Source organism: Kogia breviceps, chromosome 9, assembly GCF_026419965.1.
Source record: "Kogia breviceps isolate mKogBre1 chromosome 9, mKogBre1 haplotype 1, whole genome shotgun sequence".
In the NCBI taxonomy this organism is placed as follows: domain Eukaryota; kingdom Metazoa; phylum Chordata; class Mammalia; order Artiodactyla; family Physeteridae; genus Kogia; species Kogia breviceps.
In genome coordinates this window covers 35,037,589-35,061,920 of record NC_081318.1, presented here as the reverse complement: position 1 = coordinate 35,061,920, position 24,332 = coordinate 35,037,589, and positions in this window count along the sequence as shown.

The window sequence follows — 24,332 nt, the reverse complement described above, 5'->3', positions numbered from 1 at the left end:
TGAACTTGAAGTAAATGACTAAATTAAGTGAAACTGAGAGTCTATTTGCGAAGTTTCCTAATGTGAGTAAAATATGTGAGAAGAAAGGACTCGATGGAAAAACATGATACCACAGGATGTTTTTCAAGTTTTAGTTCCACTGAACACCATGTGAGAAAGTAAAATTCCTCTGGAGAAAGCTGAAACCCACTCTGACATCTACCTAGCCTGAAGCTGTGTTTTACAGAGGTTTCTTCACCTACCCTGAGTTTAACAATGGGGCGTGCATTGACTTTTCGGTACAGTGTTCAGTAGATTATATTCTGTGGAATAAGTAGTTTGCCATACTCTAGAAAAGACCCATTGAATTTACAAAGCTTTATGGAATGTCTAGTTCATACTAGCCACAGCAGGACAAGATCCACTTGGGGGCATTATTCCTGGAAGGCTGTCAGCTGCTTTGCCTGATCATGCTTTGTGTGCCTTCTTCTTCGGGATCCATGTATTTGTGGGCCTGACTTTTCTTTAGACCTGGAGAGATAGTAGTTTATGACGACAGTTAATTAGTGTGCCTTGTGTGTTTTTTCTGTGCATAGCACTAAGCTTAGGTGTTGTCATTTTTTTAATTTCTCTCACATGTTTGCAGAAACAGTAAGAGCAATCTGAAGGGCAAGAACACATTTAATGGTCAAAAGCCTTGGACCTGATGAAGTTGGGTGCTTAAGGGCAAAAATCTGAAGATGATTAAGCTTGAGAGCTGTAGCCTCAGGAAGGTACCTTTACCTGGCCCTTAATTCCCTTTTCAAATGGTTGTCCTGTCATTTGCCTTCCAGTGCAACCTACCATTAACTCAGTAAGTAACAAACCCAAGAAGTAAGGCAAATATTTAAGTCAAGTGGGCTGTTTTAAATGCAGCCAGATGGGGGACTTCCCTGGCGGTCCAGTGGCTAAGACTCTGCACTTCCAACGTAGCGGGTGTGGGTTTGATCCCTGGGTGAGGAACTAAGATCCCACATGCCACGGGGTGAGGCCAAAAAAAAAAAAGTGGAAGAATAAGGAAACAATAAGACTAGTTAATAAGTTAATATCCGTTGATTACTCATTATAGATGAGGCACCAGGCCACAAACTGCACAGGAATATCTCATTTGATTCTAGCAAAGAAAAAAAAAAGTTATAAATGCAGCCAGAGGAAAATATTTTTTTTTTTTTAAGTTTGAGTTTTTTTTTTTAAATCTACATGCCAAATTACCAGTTGTTTCTTTGAAATAAACATTTCAATTGGTTAAGTGAACTAAGGCCATTTTTAGACATGGCTGTTGGTCTGAATTTGATGGCGTAACATCTTTTTAAAATTTGATCCCCAAATCCAAATAAAATCAGGCCTAAATCTACAAATTCTCAGAAGACTTTACCCAGGACTCAGGCCTCATCTCCATTTGCCAATGGAAGGATTTTTTTCTTAGTCCCCAGTTTCACTGACTTTCTAGCCCCTTGAAGGGCCCAACTTTGCATGGGGATCTCGGCTCTAACTCTCTACTCTGTGTGAAGACCTAAGGCATTGTCCTATCCTTATGAGGCGCTTGGTGATCAGAAATAGCAGGTCCTCAAAAGTAGCCCTTGAGTCAACTTCCATTTGTCACTCTGGTTAGAAATTCTCCTTCATCTTGGGACCCTGGGAGTTTCCATTAATTTATTGCAAGCTCAGCTCTGCATTATAAAAATATTACTGTATTTTGTGCAGCATTTCTAGGTGTTCTCTTAGGAAGAGTTTTAGGCTATGTAGCTGGTAATACTGCCAGAAATAGAGGTTCACAGATGCTTAGAAAATGTTTAGACTAAAACTACTCAAGTTGATCTCTCCAGCTTTAAAAAGCCTCAGGATGCAGAATACATGTCACTATAGCTTTTGTGTGTAATAGTTGAGGCTATTATGAATTATTCTATGTAGGCTGATATTAGGTGGTATGTATTATTGAGTCTATTTACTTAATCTCTTGAAGTTTGTGGACTGCATCTTCCTTTGCTTCTGTATGTCCCATGTGCCTAGGACAGTGTCAAGTACATAATAGTTTAGTAAACATTCATTGCTTGATTGAAGCAATCGTCACCTTCTTTCTTGTGAGTTGAGAACACTGTTGCCATCACTTTTTCTATCATTTCTTTTTATTTAAGCATTTGAATTTTTTTCCTTCCAGTGAAAGGTATTGAATACTTATGATTCAATAATCCCTCACCCTACCGAGGGCAGTCTTTTACAAGCAATTAGTATGGAAACTGAAGACCCAGTCTAATCTTTTTACTTCTCTCTCATTATTGACTGATATAACCCTGGACATTTCAGAGTTCTAAATTTTGGTTATGTTTAGGCCAGTTCAGTTCTTTTAATAGCTGTGATCTGATTTTTCAAAAAGGGCATTTGAAGAGAAAGGTAGAGTTAGTCATTTTTGAAGAACAGAGGAATGCTTTTTGAAGATAACCAGTGCAAAGGCCTAGTTTTATGTACTAGTTAACCTACAAGAGCTTAGAAATTCTGAAACACATGTGATGCACACCAGCAAATAGGGGATTTCTGAAATTATAGTTGTATGCTAATTACTCATTTTAAGCTGTGGTTTTTTGAAGTAGTAAATGATCCTAAACCCTCTGTCTCAGTGAGGGGGAAATAAAAAACTTCGAAGTCGGGGACTGTTAGTCACCAATATAGGAAATGCCACTTTTCTAAACCTGAATAGAAATGAATTCAATAAAAAGAGACATAAGGACGGATTTATAAAAGTAACGTTCCTTCACATAATGGGTTTCCTATTCTAATGTTTCTTTACTGTAATCCTTTAAAATTATGCAAAAATTTATTATTTAAGTGATAGTAAAGAATTCATTAAAAGATGAATAGTTCTGGTTTACCAATTCACTTACTAGGTCACTTAATTATTTAGTTCATTAATTCTGTCAATGTCAGACTTACCATGAACTCCAGTGATTTGCATAAGTTAAGGTTATAGTTCTACTGGTAATCACAGTCTAACAACTTCAAATAGGAATTTGGCATCATTTATACATTTCAAATGAAACAAAGTTTTTTTTTTCTTTTTTCTTTCAAACCAACCAGGGAAATCCAGCAGCTGAGAAATTGAAACAATATAATCTAGCTATTCAGCCTCCAACTTTATCCATTAAAAGGACCACGATGGGCAGCTGTAATGCAAAAACATCTCCAAAGAACAGGTCAGAAATCGCTTCTAGATTAAACAGTAGGAAGGACTCTACTTTTGAGACACATGCTTTACTTTAAAAAAATATTCCTCTCAAAAATATATATATTCACCTCAGTGAAAGAACTACGAAGTCTTCTAGGGATCCATATTTTATTTTATTTATTAAAAATGGTTACTCACTGGGAAAGCTTCAGGGAAAGCAACATCTCATTATCATAAGGGTCCTAGAGCAGAGCTGGCAGTTCATATATAATGAATATCATTTCCACCATATTAATGCATTCACATCACTCACAGGCACTGTTTACATTTAATACAAGTGAATTTATACAATATAAAATTGGCACATTATTAGAATTAACAATGGAATTAGTATAAATAGCCATCAGCTATTATTTAAACTTCACCAGAAGTCACTTGGACAATGCATAGAATAAGATTTTCTTTCTATTTTTTTCCCCTTTATGCAGTTTAACGTTATCTTAGCAGGTCTGAATAGAGACAGTCTGTTGTTTATTAAATAAAATGAAGAATTTGGAACCTTTGGACTCTGTAAGAGCACTTATAATGTATAAGCACTTTCTTGGGGTGAAATTCTTTTCCTAAGGCCCCCTGGGAGAAGAGCAACCATTTATTTTAGGCATGTTTCTCAGCAATCCATAGCCCATTGGTTTTTCCCATGACAGCACTATATGTACTCAGAGTTCTAGATTCGTTAACATTTGCTGACGGAGAAAGTGACAGAGTTAGGCGTGAAGAAATAAAGAAAAATTGGGTTCTCCTAGGACAATATTTTATATTACAGGCTAAAGGGAAAAATGAATCACAGTCATTCACAGAGGAGGTTATAACATTCTGCTGTTTCTACAAATCCATGAGTATGTGCATATATTCTCAGCTTGGCATGTATGTTCATGAAGATAATGAAATCATGAGAAATGGAAACCTGCTTTCAGAGTTGTACTTTGCTTAAAAAAAGAGGCAGTAACCCAGTTACTTCCATATCTGTGTGGTCATTTGCTGACAAAAATATCTTCATTTGATTTTATTGAAGGAGCAGTTGAAATTATGGTTCCTAGGAAAAGTTTGTGAGGGAAACTCCTCATCTGGGTCATTCACTTTGCCAAAAATATGGCAATTTATTTGCAAAAATAAAGACTCAAGCTGATGTTATCAGTTAGGAAGTTATCATCTGCAAGAAACAGAACCCGAACTCAAATGATCTTAAATAATGGGAATGTATGGTAAGTCAAGAGGTAGGAAAGTCGTCAAGACTTTTCAAGGCAGAAGTTTCAAAATACCATCAGGTCCTCAAGTTGTTTTCCACCTCTCCTTGGTTCTGACACCTTTATTGTGATGGCGTTACAGTTATGGACATAAGATGATTAAAGCAGTTCTAGCAACACATTCAGACATAGCATCTTCCTCAGAGTGAAAGGGGAGCATTCCTTCCTTATCTCCTTTTTTAAAAAAAGAAACCCATTCTGAAGATTCCACATATGCCTCCTAGGACATGGGTCATACCCCTTACCACCTCCCTCCCTTGCCCAAATTCTAATCACAGGTAAAAGCAACTGGATCCCCTCGATTAGTCCAGAACAATCAGAATTTAATAAGGGTCACCCTTTCTTGAGTGAAGTCTGGGCTTGCCAACAAGGAGAGGGGAATTGACATTGGGGAAAAACCCCAGTGATTCTTACACCTGTTATCCCAGAGGACCTTGAGGGAATTCTGGGCTTGCAAACCAAGGCTCTTGGTCATCTGCCATGAGACCTTCATCTGGGAAAACGTTATTCTGAAAAATTGTTTTCAGGGGAGGATGGTTCCACAAAGCTTAGGCCATTCCATCTCCAAAGGGGACAGTAGCAAGGGAGCTTTCGTAACTGTGCCAGCATGGGATTGTGGAAGGCATTTTGACCTTGGCAATAAAGTCACCTTAGCTTGAATCATTTTTCTAGCACTTACCCATGGGTTCATTGGCTAAAGCAAGAGTCTCTCTGAATGTCAGTCCCCTTATCTGTAAAAAGTCCCCTTATCTATAGTACCAGCCTCACAGGGTTGATTCGAGGATTCAGAAATGTATACGAAACTGTTCTGTAAACTGTAAAGCTCAGAACTGTGTAACTGAAAGGTATGATTATCTAATGAACCAGTCAATTTTACCTCTGCATGTCACACTTTTCCAGCCGTTTAGTCTTGTTTTCCTGCTGGCTCACCAAAGTAGCTTCCTGCTGTCTCATTACCACCTCATGTTTAACATGGCAAAGATCAAGATTTTAATTTTTTACCGGAACACACTCTTCTCTTTTCAACTCTGCAGTCCCCATGGGGAATATTACTTCAGTGCCAATCACACAGGCCTGAGTCTGAGGCTGTTTTAGAACCTGCTCTTTCAATGTCTCCCTTCACGGCCATGAGTTCATTAAAGCCTGCCACTTCCTACATAGCTTCTCTAATTTTCAGCCTCCCCCCTCCCGCCCCCCCCCGCCCACCACCAAAAACAAGTATCTAGTTCAGGTTCCTGTCATTTAACACCTAAACCTTCTGCAACATTTTCATCAGATTTGCTTCTACAATTTCATGTGAAATTTCCGGAGACAAGATTTAAAAAGTGAGAATTCCTACAACATGTCTCTTCCCACATGCTCTGCAAACCTGACCACCTCTCTGTTTTGCGACAATATAAAAGCCACTGTGAGGTGGGGTTTCCCCCTACTGCCTGGGGTTCTTTTTTTTTTTTTTTTTTTAAACATATTTATTGGAGTATAATTGCTTTACAATGGTGTGTGAGTTACTGCTGCATAACAAAGTGAATCAGCTATTCATATACATATGTCCCCATATCCCCTCCCTCTTGCGTCTCTCTCCGACCCTCGACCCTCGACCCTCGCTATCCCACCCCTCTAGGTGGACACAAAGCACTGAGCTGATCTCCTTGTGCTGTGTGGTGGCCTGGGGTTCTTAAATTGACACAAGACAGATTAACTGGAGGAAAAAACAAATTTAATTTGTATGTGCGGAGGTCTCATAGAAATAGGACCTAAGAAGTGGCCAAAGCTGGCAGCTTTTATACTTCTTGTAGACAAAAGAAAAATAAGTTTGTGAAGAGCTGACAAGATAAAAAAGCTTAGGAGTGGGTGCTTAGTTAGTGAAGAATCTAAATAGAGTTTGTGCTTGGGGTAGTACATTAGTAAAGAAGTAACAGAGTTTGTTTATATAGACTGTTAGCCCTGAATTCCTTATCTCTGGTGATAAGGATATCTCTCTACCTCTTGGTACAGGGAGGGTATTTTTCACAGGGGCAATTTATTTCCTGCTTTCATGGAGACAGAGAGGGGGGTCAAAGTGTCCTTCTTGCCCTGGCTGTTTCTTAAGTAAAGGTAATTCAAAATAATCAATATGTCACTTGGGCATATTTGGGGGCAGCCTGCCCTGAACCCCAACACTACTAAATGTAGACGCTTGATGTTGACATTGGACACTTGGGAAGCAGGGCCATTCTGCCAATCTGGGCCAGTGAGCTCTTTGAGAACTTTCTTCTCCCCTTTGTTTTGCACTGGGGAGGGCAGGCAGGAGAAGACCTGATCAATCTTTGGGGAAATGTAGGACTTCCAGAGCAAATCAGAACATAGTCTTCATTCTTTTTGCCCCAAGCCTCTGAATACTCATCTATGAACTCTAGGATGGGGCAAAGGTACCTCCTACTCCCAAGGTCAAGTTGGGGAAAAAAAAAAAAAAGAGAGATTGAGATAACGTTTGATTTGAGGAAATGGTGGACATGAGTTACAATGATAGAGACACATTTGACCTTCAGTTTGGATGGGGGGAGAGCTTTGGAGATGTAAGAAATCCATCCTAATTCATAATGGAATGAATTGGTGAGTATAATGGCAAGGAAAGGTCATGAGTGGAAAAGGGGAGTTTGACCATGGTACTGAGGTGTGTGATTGAGCTAAAGGCAGTACACCTGGAAAGTGTAAGACATAACGTGTCAAGTTGTTAGTGGGTAGTGCACGGGAAAATGGAAGATATGGAATGGACCATAGAGACATGATGATGGCTCAGATTGTTACATGCAGAGTGAAGGGCAGTGACGAGACACACTCAGATTTCAGAAGTTGAGGGGACGGTATGGGAAAGGAATGGGACAAATATGTGTTGAGCGCATACATTAGACACTCTACTATGTTCTTTAAGTACATCATCTAATTAAATCTGTAGCAATTCTATTAGCTAGGTATTATTATTATAGTTGTTACAGATGAGAAAAGTAAAGACGCTTGCTCAAAGTCACAGAGCTGGCAATTGGCCTGACTCCAAGAACTTGCAAATTTCTACCAAATCTCTGAATTCTATTGTATGATCACCTTTGCAATGACCACAAGGGGCAAAGCAACAGCAGGTGATTTTAGATTTAAAGGGACTGAAGCTCAGAGAGGTTAAATGCCTTGCCACACAGCTTGTTTTCTTTGAATCTGGAGTTTATTTTTTTTAACTTAATTTAATTTTTATTTTATATTTAAGTATAGTTGATTTACAGTGTTGTATTCCTTTCAGGTGTACATCACAGTGATTCAGTTATGCATATATCCATTCTTTTCAGACTCTTTTCCCATACAGGTTATTACAGAATATTGAGTAGAGTTCCCTGTGCTATACAGCAGGTCCTTGTTGATTATCTTTTTTATATATAGCCGTGTGTGTATATGTTAATCTCAAACTCCTAATTTATCCCTCTCCCACCCTTTCCCCTTTGGTAATCATAAGTTTGTTTTTCGAAGTCTGTGAGTCTGTTTCTATTTTGTAAATAAATCCATTTGTATCATTTTTTAAGTGAATCTGGAGTTTAAATTGGAATCAGCTTGGCTTCCAAACTCACTAAATTATACCCATGAATATAACAAGAAAAAACATAGCTTAACCTCAGCCCTTATATAGGGCTTCATATATTAGCCATCATTTCACGGATGTTAGCAAAGAGATTTCGAAAAGAGATAAGTGAATCAAGAGAGTGTTTTTGTATTGGGTAAGAAATGGGGATGCTGTGTCATCCTTATACTCTTCTGGGCTTGCCTTTACTTGGTATCCACAGTGATGCTCCCAGCAGCTTGACAACTCTCCCAGGGAGAAGACTAGAAATCAGGGCAGCGCCCCTCTAAGGCTTCAAGGAGTTTAGAGAGAAACCTTTGCTCCTTCTTAGGTGCTTTCTTTATTCCAAGTGCCCTTAGCAATAGCCACTCTCCTCTCCCTACTGTCTTTAGGTACTGCTTTCTGTCGATAAAGACCATCTTAGCCTCTGGAGAGCGGAGGTTTTCTGAACTGCTGGGGAAGGAGTGGGCAGGGACAGGGCAGAAAACTGTGAGACTGTTTGGCACATACATTCATCAAGCAAAGGTATGTTGAGCATCTACTGTGTGTTAGGGACGGGATGGTGAAAAAATATGGACCAGGTCCCTGCTTTACTTTAGAGCTGGGGTCCAATCCCCATCCTGCCACTTATCTGTGTGATCTTGGGAAGATACTTCACTTCCAGGGTTTCCATTTTATCTTCTTTAAGGACACACACACACACACACACACACACACACACACACACACAGTACTCAGTGCCCAGAACCATAGGTGCTGAACGAATACACAGTGAAGTGAGCTGAACGGAGAGGGGGGAGCACAGAGATAACATGTAAATGCGGATGTTTCTAAACGGTCAACTAGATTGTAATTATGTTAAGTAAGAACTTCCGTAAAGAAATGCCTGGTGACCACAGAAGCGTATATCATGTTGAACAGGTTTATCAAATGAGGGATTAGTCAATTTTGAAAATATGAAGTTGCTGAGCCTCCCCTCAAGAATACTCCTACTCCATTTAACATTTTCCCCTCCTATTTATCATCATTATGCAAATGATAGCGCTGCTAGGCTCTGACCACCTATTGAACCACAGCTTCTTGTCTCTATTTACAATGAGTTCAGCTAAAAGATAGCTAAAAAAAAAATTAAATAAAAAAATAAATAAAAGATAGCTAAGAAGATTGTGCCCACCGTTCCCCCCTGGCCCAGGGCCTAAAGGATATTATTAATGCTCCTGGGCAAAGATCTCCTCAGCATTTATTGATCCATGGATTGGATTATTAACATGATGCTTGCTTAATGTGACTCTCAAAAACACTTCTTCTGCTCTCCGGACCAAAAATGAAGTGGACCATAAACCTCCTCTTGTTAGATTTTTTTTCTCTGCTCTTCTAAATGACCTGCGTCCTACAGCATCTCCCCAGCCAACACTGGATCTTTTATGTTCCAGTATAGCGTTAAGAAGTGCACAAGGATTTTATAGAAAAGTTTCTCTTCAATAAGTATATTTTTTAGATATTTATTCTCACTTGCCACTTACCAGAAGCGAAAGTGTTGCATCAGAAAAAGCAAGAAGGTATGATTTACATTTGTTGTTGTTTGTTTGTTTGTTTTTCTTTTTTTCTGCTTAATAGCTGGGCTATTCCTTAACTTGGGCAAGTTCCTTAACTTTTTCTGGGCCTCGTTTATTAGTGTTTGGACTTTGAAACCAGCCAAAGCAAAGACTGGTAAAAGATGCTGAATGTAAACCCCCATAGGCAGACTTGATTTGTTTAACAATACAGGACTGAAGAGACAATCTTTTATAATTCATTCACTTGTTTGTTAGTTTTCTCATTCGCTTGACAGACAAGTAATCAGCCTCAACTGATTTGTTCTTCAGATTATACAAATGAATGATTCAAGTTAAATCCTGTCTTCAAGGAGTTTGCTGCATGATGGGAAGGAGCCAGATTGATAAGAAAGAACCCATAATGCAATGTGATGGGTGCCCAAAGTGTGTGTAAATCATTATGTGGGTAGAAGGAACTGAATGATTAATTCTTCCTAGGGGAAGGTTTCAAACGATGGGTAAATGGGATGTAGGAACTGAGGGAAAAAAAATAGTATGGGCAACAGAGAAGAGAAAGCAGAGGAATATTCCAGAATGTCTAGTCGTATGATTTCAACAAGAGAGGAGGGTAGACACAGAGTTTGGGATCAGATAGTCTTTGAAGGTTTTTTAAGAAGTGGAGTGGAATGATTAGTGGGGTGACTCTGGAAGCTGTGTGATAAGGGAAGAGAAGGGAGATGGGATGCGGGCCATACTAGTTTTAATGAAACTAGTTAATAAATGATTTCATTAAATTAGGAGAAAGATCAAAAGGCTGAATTAAAGCAGGGGCAATGGTCATGGCAAAATAGAGACCTCCAAAGGGATATTTCCAAGGAAGAAGAGACAAAGTTTGTTCCTGGGGATGAAGGGGGAGGAAAGGGGCAGTGGACGATAACCTATCCAGGCACACATCTATCGTTCTGTGTTTGTTGCTATCCCATTCACACCGAGTCTTCAAAGATTGGAAAGCATTTGACTCATGAGATCACATTTGAGAATTTACCTATTGAAGTACATGTTTCATCATAGATTACTTTCTTTTTTATATCAATATGAGAATCAGGGCACTATTTTGATTTTTTTTAATGTTTGTAGGTGAGTTATGTTTGTAGGTGAGTTGTATGTTTGTAGGTGAGTTATATTATCTATGAATTCTATATCAGTACAGTAGTGGAAGTGTTGCAAAAAGATGGATTATAAAAAGGGGTATGGTTCTGATACGGTTTCAGTTCACTGGACTAGAAGAAAGAAAGAGAAGGCCAGTTCAGATTTATCAGTAGCCTGGAAAGGTAAATGGTGCTATGTGTGTAGACTCCTGAATTTCAATCAAGGTTTTTCTCAATATGGTCTTGGTGGGGAGCTGAATGACTTTTGGTAAGCTCTAAGGTTCTAACAGCCCTATAATGTACCCTTAAAATGTTGATGAATTTGGTTCTTCATTCTTTTCCCAACTATATTGCATATTCTATGGTGTGTGCATGTAAAACGCATGGGTTCCTCTCAGCCTATTTACATCAACCATAGCTACTTGCCTTGGTCTATTCCTTAGTCCCCATTGTGTTGGTGACAACCTCACTGCTGAATAGCTACATTCCTTTTCCTCCCCTTGGTCAGTTTCAAAGCTTCCTCTAACAGTAACATTGCATTCCTCAATGACCATGACTTAACTGTAGCTAGGATGACCCTAAAATTTATCATTCATCTAGAATGCTTTTGAGAATGAAAAGGGATGCTATTAATAACTACTTGGGGACAATAAGAATAAATTGGGACTGTCCTGGAAAGCCAGGATATATAGTCACCCTACCCATACTTTCCAAGTGTGGTTGAAGAATTTGTAATTATTTATTCATCATAGATGTAACTGGGCATTTTTGCCTAGACCAAATGGTAACTCAAAACAAACCCTTTCCAGAAAATGAACGCTTGAGGCCAGGGGCCATTTAATTCATCTTTATGTCTCTAGTGTTCAGTTTATATATGAGAAATAGGGTTCAGAGCCCAGTCAAGAGATTTGGATCAGCTTGTAATTAACTGATCCACCTGATATCAAAGTCATCACCCAGCGATCAGAAGACCTAATAATGCTAATAAACAGCTACCACCTCCCAGAGTGGAAAACAACGTTTAATACAGTCATGTAGGTGGTTGTTTAGGAAATACAGGTACTTTTACAAAAAACAGAGGCTCTGAAAAACAGAAATACAATAGTCAAAATCTGGGCCTTTCCTTACAGCCCAGCCCAAAGCTGAACCCCCCTAGAGTAGCACATCTCAAACTTCATGTATGTATGAATGACCTGGAGATCTTGTTAAAATGCAGATTCTGGTTCATGGTCTGGGTGCAGCCTGAGACTGTGTTTTAATAAGCTCCCAGGAATGACAATGCCACTGGTCCCCAGGCCACACTCTAAGCAGCAAAGGCCTTAGAGTATTTCAAATCTAGTCTAGGTATTCATTTCCTGCTTTTAATTGTTTGCTTTCCCTCACGGGGCCAAGCACTCCTTTGAGGCCTCAAAGTATTTCATTCATCTTTCCGTCCCCAGGCCTTAGCACCGCACCTGGCATGGCTCTGTGCCTGGCATATTGTAGCAGCTCAATATAATTTTAATGACTGAAAGAAAGCACTTCAACCTGTGTCTTCTTACAGAACCTGCAGCCAGTAAATCACCCCTTTCCTCCTCTAGGAAGACTTAGTAGATGATACTGCCTTGTCTTTGTATATGACACACCGGGTCTTCAGCATATTCTTTTACCTTTCAAAGCCAATTTCTTTCTTTCTTTCTTTGTTTATTTATTAGAGGTTCTTAATTAGTTTTCTATTTTATACGTATTAGTGTATATATGTCAATCCCAATCTCCTGATTCACCGCCGCCCCCCACCAACCCCGCTTTACCCCCTTGGTCAATTTCTGATTCGATTTGACTTTTAGAAAACAACTTCCACTGAGTTGGATGGCCTGTCTCCAGACTCCAGCTAGTAAGTAAGCCCAGCTTAGCTTCAGCCCTTGACTAGGAATGTTGCCTAGACCCAAACTAAAACATCCACTCAAGAAGCTGCTCTTTATGGATTTGCCTATTCTGGATATTTCATATAAAGGGAATCATAAAATGTGTGACATTTTGTGTCTGATGTTAACTATATTTCTTGTTGAACTGTCTCTCTCATTGATTATGTGAATTTTTGAAATCATGACCAATTCTCGGTAAAGATCTGAACAAACCTAAATCAATTTTCCCTTGAGTTACACACTAATTGTATCCCTGGAAATCTGTATGTATGAAAGTCATTAGGAGACATTTGGTGCTTATTGTACAATAGAGTTTTCATCACAAACAGATTATTCAACTGCATGAATGTCCCTTGGGAAACTTGGTAGTTGTATGGGACATGGAAAAATTCTTTCATTGTATCTCATGAATTGCAAGGTTTCTTTCCTCCTTGGTCCCAATTATACAATGCCATTTGGGCCTCTAGTCATTTTCCAGGCAAAACCACTGCTGCTACAAATTTATAACATGTTCCCCACTCTGACTGAGAACCACTGCTTACTTAGCCTCAGAGATGAAGCACCTGTTCTTTCTCCTTAATGCTCATTCGTTTACCTGTGCCCTTGGTCTTGTCCCTTGTTTCTTTTAGTTACTTAGCCATCAATTATTCTTTTTCAGAAAATTTCAGCCTCTCATTTGTGGACTCCGCTTTGGCATCCAGCAACTGTCTATCTCTCTCTTTGTTATTATTAAACAATCAAGTACATGAATAGAATGAGTTATATTCTAATTTTAGCTTCCTATTCACCTCCCACCCCATGCCCTTCAGACTTTCTGCCCCCACATCAGCACAGCTGCTCTATCAAAGGCTGCAATACACTGACCCCTCCATCCCCCAGTCCTTCACCCCCAATCCTTGACCTGACTCTCTTACTTGACGTCTTTATGGCTTCTGATACTGTGCCCTCCTGGCTCCTCAGCCTTCTCTAACTTATCCCATTGCAGTCTCCTTGGCCTCTTCCATCCTCCGGGCATACCTTAAATGTTTGGTGGAATTGTCTTTGTCCATAGGCTCATGATTCCTGAAGCTCTATTTCCAATGAGATTTTTCCCCCGACTTCCAAGTTTCCCTCTGGAGTTCCAGACCTGCACATCCAACTGCCTGTAGTCATTTCCATCTGGATCTCTGAAAATGACAGCATTAAAAAATACAATTGCAAGTTAATGATCAACACATCCAAATCTGTGCTCACCACCTTCCTTCTGGTTCTCTCTCACCCTCATTATCTTGTTTATAACACCATCTAACTGGCATTCTTGACAGAAACCAAAGCCAGTTCGAACTATTCCCTTTGTCACCCGTCCTCTCCCCATCTCCCCTTCCCGTTAATAAATATCGCATATGTTCTTTCTCTTCTTCACCAGCCATCTCCACTATTCCTGCTTGCCTTCAGGTTTTGTCACCTCTCATTGGAGCTATTGCATTATACGCCTGAGAACAAAGAGCAAGGAAACAAATTCAGAAAGAAAAATAATTTAGGATAGAATATAAGTTGAATCTAAAATTTTTACTGTTAGTCTCACTCTCCCCCAAATTTGCCAGTTTTGATTTAAAAGATGTCACTATGCTCTTCTCATTCACTTACTCTTATCTGCTTTATGAAACCTCTGACCTTTTCAGAGTTTAACCTGTGAGTCAACACACAGCCCTTCAATCCAGGGGTCCAGCAGAGCTTTCCTTGAATTGAATTGAAAAGCTTTAGATTGTCTTTTCTGGACCTCTGATTAGCTTCCTGAATTGTTTAAAATTTATTTTTTTTGCTAATCACAAATAGATATTAAAAGAGAAAGATTATGGAGACTAGAATTTTCCAATGGGATTCTCAAACAACTGTCTGTCTTTCCCCTAGTCAGGAATTTCTTTTTCTTTCTCTGACCCCTTTGTGGCTCAGTGTTTTGTTCTGTGAATATTTTCCCTAATGCATGCAATGCAAATTTTTCTCATTCAGTGTAAGATTCTCAGTACTTTAGCAACTTTTAAAATGTGGCATCTGAGATGGATTGCTCTCTTGTTAAAGAACAGTACTGTTTTCAAGGAGCAGTGTGATGTGGTAGGTAGATTTATGTATGATATTTGCCGCATTCAAATCCTGTTCCTACTACTTAGATTTACTTGGCAAATATGTGCAATTAATTTAATCCCTCTGAGCCTCTGTTTTCTGGTCTGTGAAGTAGGGTAATGATAGGTTCTATTCTTTAGTTTTCTTGTTAGGAATAAATTACAGTGGACCCTTGAACAACACTGGTTTGAACTGTGCAGGGTCACTTATACACAATTTTTTTCCAACAGTAAATGCTGCAGTACTACACGATGCACGGTTGGCTGAAACCATGGACTCAGAACTGAGTATGCAGGGGGAACTGCATATATAACTGCATGTAAATTATTACAGATTTTTGTCTGCAAGGAAGTCAGCGCTCCTAACTCCCCATTGTTCAAGGGTCAACTGTAGTTAATTTGGTTAAACATAATGTCTGGCATGAAATAAGATGTGATAAAAAAATTGTACAAACTGATAGAAACAAATAGGGCTATAAAGCAATATGTAATCCTGATATAAATGTGTAATTCTAGCAGGAAGTCTACATGTTATTTTCCAACTTAATAATGCTGGCTTGTATTTCAGTTTACTCCTGCTGGTGGATTGTGTGACCAGGTGAAAAGTGGTACTAAAAACTTTATTGCTTGTAGGTACCTTTGCCCAGGTGTCCCCCTGGCTCCCTGGAGCTCACTTCCTTTGGGTCTCTGCTCCATTGACTGCTTAGCATGAGGTCTTCTGCTCTTTCTCTCCTGTACACCTTACTCTCTGGTTTATTTCCCTTTTCATTTTCTGTACATCCCCTGGCATTACATGTGTTTAATATATGTGATCTATTAGACAAATATTTAAAGTCTGTCATCCACGACTAAAACTTTTCTTCCGCAGGATAGTGTCTCTTCTGTTCCCTGATGTATCCCCAGACCCTAAAACAGTGCCTGGCACATAGAAATTGCCCACCAAATATTTGTTTAATTAACTTTATCTAATATCCTGGCAAAGCTTAGTGACTTCTGGAAGACAAGTGTTGTTTCCCCTTTTTACATAACAATGTAAAGAGCAAGATGGATAAAATTCAGCATGTCCTTGAACTTGAATGGGGAAAAAAAATTTCATCTCCTTTCACTAGCCCCTAACTGAAATTTAGCATTTATTCTTTAGTGAATGTAAGCAACAAAGAGCAATAGTATTAGAGGTACCTATCATTTTGTCATCAATCGATATGACATATATTTTTATATCACGTTACAGTAGTTGCAGCTATCTCAAAACATTGTTCACATTCATCGCTACTTCCAAATTACAGTATTTATGAGACCTGTCTCTTGATAGTGACATTTAATATAATAATAAAGAAGCACATTTATTACTACATCAGAAAAATTAATAATCGGATTCTTCAAAATCCTGTGTTATTTTACACAATTATAAAACCTCATTCGAGAAATCATCCATAGTTTTCACCAGATGTTCCAAGGGATCCATAGCACACAGAATCAGAACCCTGGTATAGAAGCTTGGGAAGGGAGGTGATTTATTTGTCCAGTTAGTATAACTGGTAAATGGCGGTTGTAGAACTAGAAGCCAAGCCAGGCCTTTTTGTATAGCCTTGTTGCTCTTTGTGATCAACATTAGAAGTGAAGGGGATACTTGTATATAGCGGTAGAAAAGGCGCTCCCTGGAGTTTTGCAGCGTGGTGGCCTTGACTGGGATCTTTGATCCCATGTCTACTACTCTTTCTCCACACCTGCTGCATGAATCTTGAAATACTCATTCTTATGGAAAGAATAGTTGATAATTCCACATTCCCTTCCATCTAACTAGTATGTGGGTCAGTCAGCATTGCCCATTCCAGCCACCTGGGTTAAGTCATGCCAGAATGTGGAGATTAAAAATTATCAGACTTGAGGAAAGCATCTCTCACTGGATGAAATTTACAGCTCTTGGTTGCAATTTCTTAACTGTTTGGGTCACTGGAGATTTCATGGTCTGTGCTCTGGTTGATGTCCTGTCCAAATTCTCCTGAGTGTAATTATTTTCTGTTGACCTCTGTTCCTGCATTTGTTTCACTTGGATATAACATTCTTCATTTAGGGTTCTAAGTTGTTTTTTGGCATTTGTACACATAGTTAAACAGTTGGCATGCATCAGTGTAGATTTCTATTTCAGCATATACCATTTTCAGAGATATGAACTCTTATGTATATTTCATATAACCGTTGAGTATATAATAATTCTAAAAGTACACATAGAAAGGTGAGTTAATAACTAAGATGGATGCAAAATATAGGGTAAATATATGTATGCACACATACACACATGTATTTATTTCTGAGTGGTAAATAATGGAATTGAAACTTGGACGTGCATTACCAAATTCCAAGGTATAATACCTGCATTGCCCCAAACACACACATGTGATGGTATAAGCACTAAGCCATAGTCATAGACAAATAGCTGTATGTGGCAGGTGGGGGTGTGAGAAGTTGGAAAAGAGTAAGCTGGAAAATCAAGATAAATCCTTAAAAGATTATTTTTAAGTCTAGTTATTAATGCACGTTGTAGCAATGCATTAATTTATTCCTTGACGAGCGTTTCTGCATAGGAGAGCTTGACCTTTGGTGGAGAAATGACTAGGCATTTGCCTATAGCTTCCACCTAATTGTGAAACCATAACTGTTTGATTTTCAAGAGGAAATTTCTTTGAATCTACAGCTAGCAAGCTGGAGGAACCAGCTGGACCTCTAACCAGATAAGGACGGGAACTGTTCCAGGGATGTAGTATAATGGGTGCCTTGTGGGGACGAGTCCCTTGTGGAATGATGGCTTGGCATACATGAAGTTCCCTGCACTATTTGTAGCTTCCTTCTTGTACAAATGCAGCATGTGTTTGTGCATTCTTGGTTTCAGAGTCAGCCTTTCCTTCTCGGGTACACCCTTTTCCTACCTTACAGACGAATATAACTCACTAAAGGGCACTCAAATGACTGGTTAGGATGTGACTTTCCCTGGTACACAGTAGTTATTTTTCCCTCAGTGTCTTCCAATGGTCATTTCTTTCAACATGTCGTTTCTTCAGCTGGAAATAATTATTGTAGGTCATGGCCTAGTTGCTCTTCCCTGTAAGAACCAGTCCCTGTCCTGGGTTTTATTTTGGCCAAAGAAACAGCTTAGCTAGGCTGGGAAACTATTTTCTACATGTCTTGACTCCATCCCCACCCTCAGATGGAAGGATTAGCTCAATCATCCCCCATCCATACATCACTAGCACATCCTCGTGGGGTGTCGTCCATCTGCAAGGCAGGGTGACACACCATATCTCTACGCAGTCTCTGTCCTTAGGGCACCATGTCCATAAAAATTAGCCAGCAACCTCACAAGATCATATAAGGTAAGTATGAAGGGAATATTAGCAAAAATAGAAGGTTCATTGGAAGTTGGAGTTAATTGGGAAATATTCATGAAGGAATTGAAAACATTTGCAGCTAGAAATTCCATGGAAAAATCTGCTTAGTAGTAAAAAGACGTTTAACCGTACCTAATAATGATGCAGAGACAGTGCTTATAAGTTATTAAAAGATATCCTTAAACATAAAAAATGTATGTGAATACAATCAGCTATTAAAGAACCCATTTAATTTGGGAAGAGGAAAGCAATGTTTAGAATCAGACTGACTCTCTGAGAAGTCCTTCCTTGCTTGGGATGTGTCAGGATAACCCTTTGTGTGTTGTTCTGTACCCAGTAACTTTCACCCTATTCATAGTGTCAACTTAAAATATGAGGAAAATGTAGACTATAAGACAAAATTCAGCATTAAAAATGGAAAGGTTAACAGAGTCTTCTCTGCCCAGTGCCTCGGGTTAGTTCACTTGCATTTTTTTTTCTTGTGAAAGAAGTAGATTCAAAGAAGTGCAGAAACAGGGGGAAATGAGCTTTTAAGTAGGTGGTAGAAGAAAAACCACACCGATAAAAGTTATAAACAATACTGCAGGGGCCCCTCACTAAGAGGGCTCTGAATACCCCATGAGGCATGTTTACCAGAAGAAGAAAGGTAGGGTTGGCTGGTGCCTCCTGAATGTGCATTCTCAGGAGTTGGGGACACACATGTGCTTTTATGTGTGTTTTCTCAGAGGGCATTTTCAGACTCCAGTCTTTTCTAATCACCGGCGTGTTTTTAAATTGAGGAACGTATGGGATTTCCATAGAGGACATAGATATGTAAAGGTCCATTAGGAAGTTATCTGATATTTAAATGCAAAAAAGGCAATTAAAATCTCACTCACTGCCCTTTTCATAGTTTGTTTTCTTTATTTGAAGCGGTCGGGAATTAAAAACAACTGAAATGTTATTTTTTTTTATAAACCTTTCAAGAAATTCATTTTTGGATTAAGCTGAAACATACAGTCAGTAAGCCAGAAAATGGACTATTTTCACAAAGAGTTGAGTGATGGAAAGCAGAAGCTGTCATGGAAAGTGTTATGTGAATAATCTCATTTTTTAAAAAAATGGATATAGATTGGAAGTAGGCATCTCTTTACTTTTTAAAAACTCTGGCAAATTATTTCCCTTTGGAGGATGATCATTTGAGCTAATTTGCCAGCATTCTAAATATTATGGGTCTTGTGACAGTATGCAATTTTTTTCTTTTTTTTTTGACAGGTTTCCCCCTGGTCTGTGGGCAAACTCTGGACATATCTCAACCAAAAGTCAAGGCTGTTCAAACTGTAAGTGTAATGACTGTCTCACTGGTTTTGATTGACAGGATTTTGTACTGTGTAATTCACTTACTAATGCAAATTGTGAATATAGTTTATACTTCCGTTAGCTCCCACTAAAATATTGCAATAAGGTATATTCTAAGATGGACTCTTCATGGATCATTTCTACAACTGTTGAAAAACATGGAGCCTTGGTTCTCAAAGTTTGGTTCCCCAACCAGCAGCTTCAGCATCGCCTGGGAACTGGTTAGAAATGCAAAAATTCTCAGTCCCCAGCCCAGGCTTATCAAATCAGGAACTCTGGGGATGGATCCCAGCAATTTGTGATTTTACAAGCTGTCCAGGTGATTTGGATGATCTAAACACTGAGAGCCAATGCTATAGAACACAGAAATTGCAGGCATAAGGGGAGCAGAAATAGAAATATTTACTACTCTAAAACGACGCTCAGTATCTTTTGGAAAAATTTTTTATCCTGGGGCAAATTTGACTGAACAAGATTTCATAACATGCCATCCCATGACATGATAAATTTAACATTTGCACATTCATTCAACGTAATCTAAGTATTTGAGAATTTCTTAAATGATCATCATATGGGTTGTTTAATACAGGGTGACTCTGACGTGCTATCTACTAGTAATTTTCCAGATGCTAGTTTTGGATGCAATGAGATTCAGAGAAAATTTTAGTTCTGCTAAACAAAGCTAAGGAGATCCCTGTTAACTTTAGCCTTTGAGAAATATTCCAAAAGTGAGGATTAATGGTAATATCACAATGACTGAAAATTCTCTCTGCTTGAAAACAATCTTCCTTCTGTCATTTGTAATTCTCTTCACATAACTTAGAAAAAAGGATCTGAGCAATACTGTCAGATAATATCTATATTCTGACTGTAATGAATATATATAAGGCGCTTACAATTATATTTAACAAATGCCATTTTATGATTCTGAGACTCCATTTCTCTTGGCAAGCTTTCACTGATCTCTGTTGCCAAAAAGGAGAAAAAGAAAAGCAGAATTGCAGGACAGAAAGAGCTTTGGCTGAGGAGCTGGGAAATGCAATCTCTAAACCTGGTTCTGCCACGGACAACCTGTAGATGTGAACAAGGCACTAAACATCTCGGGACCTCAGTTGTCTCCTCTGTAAGATGGAAAAGTTGAATTAAGATCTCCGAATTCTGCTTCAATTAACTCTTGTGGTGTAACAGACTATCATAAACACGGAGGCTGAAAACAGTAGCTATTCATTATTTCTCACGAGTTGGCAAATAATCTAGGTGGTTCTGCTGACCTCAGTTGGGTTTGACCAGTCTCCGCTGGACTCACCGTAGTAAGACAGGGGGAGTGGCTGGAAGCTGACCAGTCATGATGGCCTCATGTGCTTTCTCATCCCCCAGGAGGGCAGCCTGGGCTTGTTCTCATGCCCATGGCAGAGCTCCAAGAAGTCGATTCAAAGCATGCAGTCTTTTGAGGCAGAGATTCTGAACTGGCACAGCAATATAGCTGCCACCTTCTATTGGCCAAAGCAAGTCACATGGCAGGGAGATTCAAAAGATGGGGAAATAGAGCCCACCTTCAACGGAAGGCACCGCTAAGGTGCATGGCCAAAGGTATGTTACAAGAAGAAAATTGGGGATGCTTTTGCCGTCAATCTACCTTCCTAGCTTTACAGTACTATGAAATATCAGGAAATATGCTCAGTATAAAACTGTAGGATGTTCACTGTGGAGTGTTTCAAGTATACAGAAATATTTAGAAAAATGGAAGATGCAGAAAGGATATAACATATTTGTAAAAACTGGAGTAAGCATGTTTTAAGCAAGGCTTCTCTTTAATTATTGTCTGAGTTTCACATAAAGTCTGCTTCATCAACTGGATAAATATTTGACTGCTGTTCAGTAAATTGCATTAGTTTACTTTAACTGTATGCTCAGCCTTATTCAGGCATCCTACATTAGGCAACGTAGTGTGTAATGCATCTCTGCAGGTGACCAAAGCTATTCTCTCTATGAGGTAAATTAAAACTCATATTTTAAAAATTAAACATTCTTGCACTTCATGATTTCAATATTTAATTATAACCTGTGTCAAGGCCTAATCTCTGACTGAGTCAGGCATGAAATTAATCAAAAAAAAAAAAAGAGGCAAAAGCTTAGCAATTCTTCTACACTGTAAAAGTAATGTGGTTTCTTTAGTTTCACAGTGATATTTATATCCATTTTATAAAGAAGATTCCAGTAGCCAGTAAGTTGGGAGACTAAATTACCATAAGTGGGAACAGTGACCTGTTTAGAAAAATCAGTTACCTGAACTGTTGTTTATTAATTTTAACAGGAAACCAAATCTCTTTTCTTTTTAAAAGATAAATTATTGACCTTATTGGAAAAGATGATAGAAAATAAAGTGAATGTGTTGATATCCCGGGTGGAATAAAAATGAAATATATCCAATAGTACATTTGTTTAAAATGTCATGTTTATCCCCATTTATATTTTTTATTAGGTTTTCAAAAACTTCTTGTATGATAAAAATCCACACAAGTTTTGTAAGGAATATATGACTATAATAAGAAGCATTTGTTGCAAGTTTTCTTATCTACAAGAATTTGCATAGAATTTTTTTTTTTATAGGATTTATCAATCACAAGAGGGATGTACCACATGAGAAGAGGAAAATGCATGGAGGTTAGTTAGTAGAACTGGATAGCAGTAAGCCAGTGACTTCACAGCATCATGTACAGGTTACCAAGTCATGGTGATGAAACAGGAAAGTTAAGGAGGATGATCACATTATTTTCTTCACCACACGAGTGACATGAACGTGAAGGGATGAACCTGTGTTGTATGTAAACAGATTGTTCCAAGCCTGGATGCTCTAGAACATTTTGGATTCTGCAGTCTTGATGCTCCTGCCACTAATTTTGGTTACAATCAGTGCCGCCACTGATTTTATATATAATATACATATATATGTATACATATGAAAAAGATTAAGTATCTACAACATTTAAAATAGTTAAATAACATATAACAAAAGATTACCCAATAAAAATAAGCAAAACTTAGTAGAAATCTAAATGTCATTGTGAAAATACAAATTTAAACAACAGTGAAATATAATTTCACACCCAACAGGTAGGCAATAAATACAAAATCTGGCAATACTGAATGTTGTGCAAGATGTGGAGAAATAAGAACTCCCAAGCCATTTTGGAGAGGAATTTGGTGATATGACGTAAATGGGAAGATTTACTTATCCTCAGACCCTGCATTTCCATATCTTTGTACTAGATTGTCTATCATAACATTTGTCTTAAAAGTAAAAATTTGGAAACAGCACAAATATCTTTAGTGGTGTTAATACATTGTGGTAACTCTTGTGTGGAATAATATATAGTGGTTAAACAAGTAAATTAGAGCTATATACATGAACATGGATAAAATTTTGAAAATGTTCAGCAAATATAAAAACGTTATAGAACCATGTGTATGGTAGGGTACCATTAATGACGTTTAGAAACATGCAGTTCTGTCGTCTGCTCATGGATACATATCCTTGAAGGAAATGTATTAAAATGTTCATGGAACTGTGAACACAAAATTGATCTAGTTTCCTCCCTCCCTCCCTCTTTCCCTCCCGCCCTCCCTTCCTTCCTGCCTTCCCTTCTCCTCCTTTTCCTTCTCTCTTTCTTTCCTTTTCAGGTGCAGCTGTAATGTTTTTTAAATGTCTGAAGAAATATGACTAAATGTTAAGCTTTGTTAAAGGTGGGTGTAGTAAAAAGAACGTTTATTATCTTATTCATATATTTCATAATTTAAGAAAAAGATTATTTCTATTTTTTTGTTCAGATTTAATGATTAGCCCATATTGGTGAATCTTTAACGTTTGTAGGTTCCTCCCCTTCACTCCCAAATTAGGGCTCTGTGTTGTATCTAAGCCCAATGTAAGACCCGAACAAGCACGTATGGTAAACGCCTGTTTCACTGTGATATTACACACTTTACCTATAGAGTGGGTAACAATTCTGGCTCTAGCACCTGTGTTAGAAAGTATTCTACTATATTTTGAATTTGGAATTCAGAAGCTGGCTTCTGTGAGTGAATGAAAGGGCAAGTCATTATATAATATTTTCTGCCAGGAATATATGAATGATTGCCTAATGTTTTTCAGTATTTATGCTATTCATCAAAGATATTTTAATTAAAAACTGAGATCTACCCTCTGTTCTATGAAAATTACTATGCCTGTCCATTAAAGCCTGATCCAATAATCACATCGGTTTGGAGAATATTCTTACTACATGATTTGCCGCTGATTAGTGACATCTTCATTGGTGTTCCTCTTCTGTACAGAATATATACCCACAGTGGGTGCTTCTGTCTATAGCAACTACCCTGATCAAACTAACACATAACTGTCTGCTTTAAAATTTAACAGTGGAAAAATTCTGGCCATAAAATCCAAGTGACCCAATGGGAGGTGAGACACGTACCTGAGTCAAAGAGAACCACTTGATCAGGTAGGAGATGGTGGTTAATTTGCTTCCCTCCAAATAAATCTTTTATCATTAAGTTTATGGAAAAACTGATTTATCACAAATCTTTATCCAATAATTTTGATGTGGCATGTAATTTATTAGAGAGTATTCCTGTGATAAGTCCTGTAGTAACACATTATCTTAAAGAATTTGTAAAAGCCCCTGAGTTGTGCATTATCATTTTGCAGATGAGAAAACTGCAGATCAGACAGGTTTTTAAAATTGCCTGTGTTTATATAATGGGGAACTGGAGAGGTGGATTTCAAACCCTGGTATGGCTGATTTGAAAGTCCACAATGCTCTTCTCAAAGTTTTCTCCCAGTATTACTGCATTAGCAAC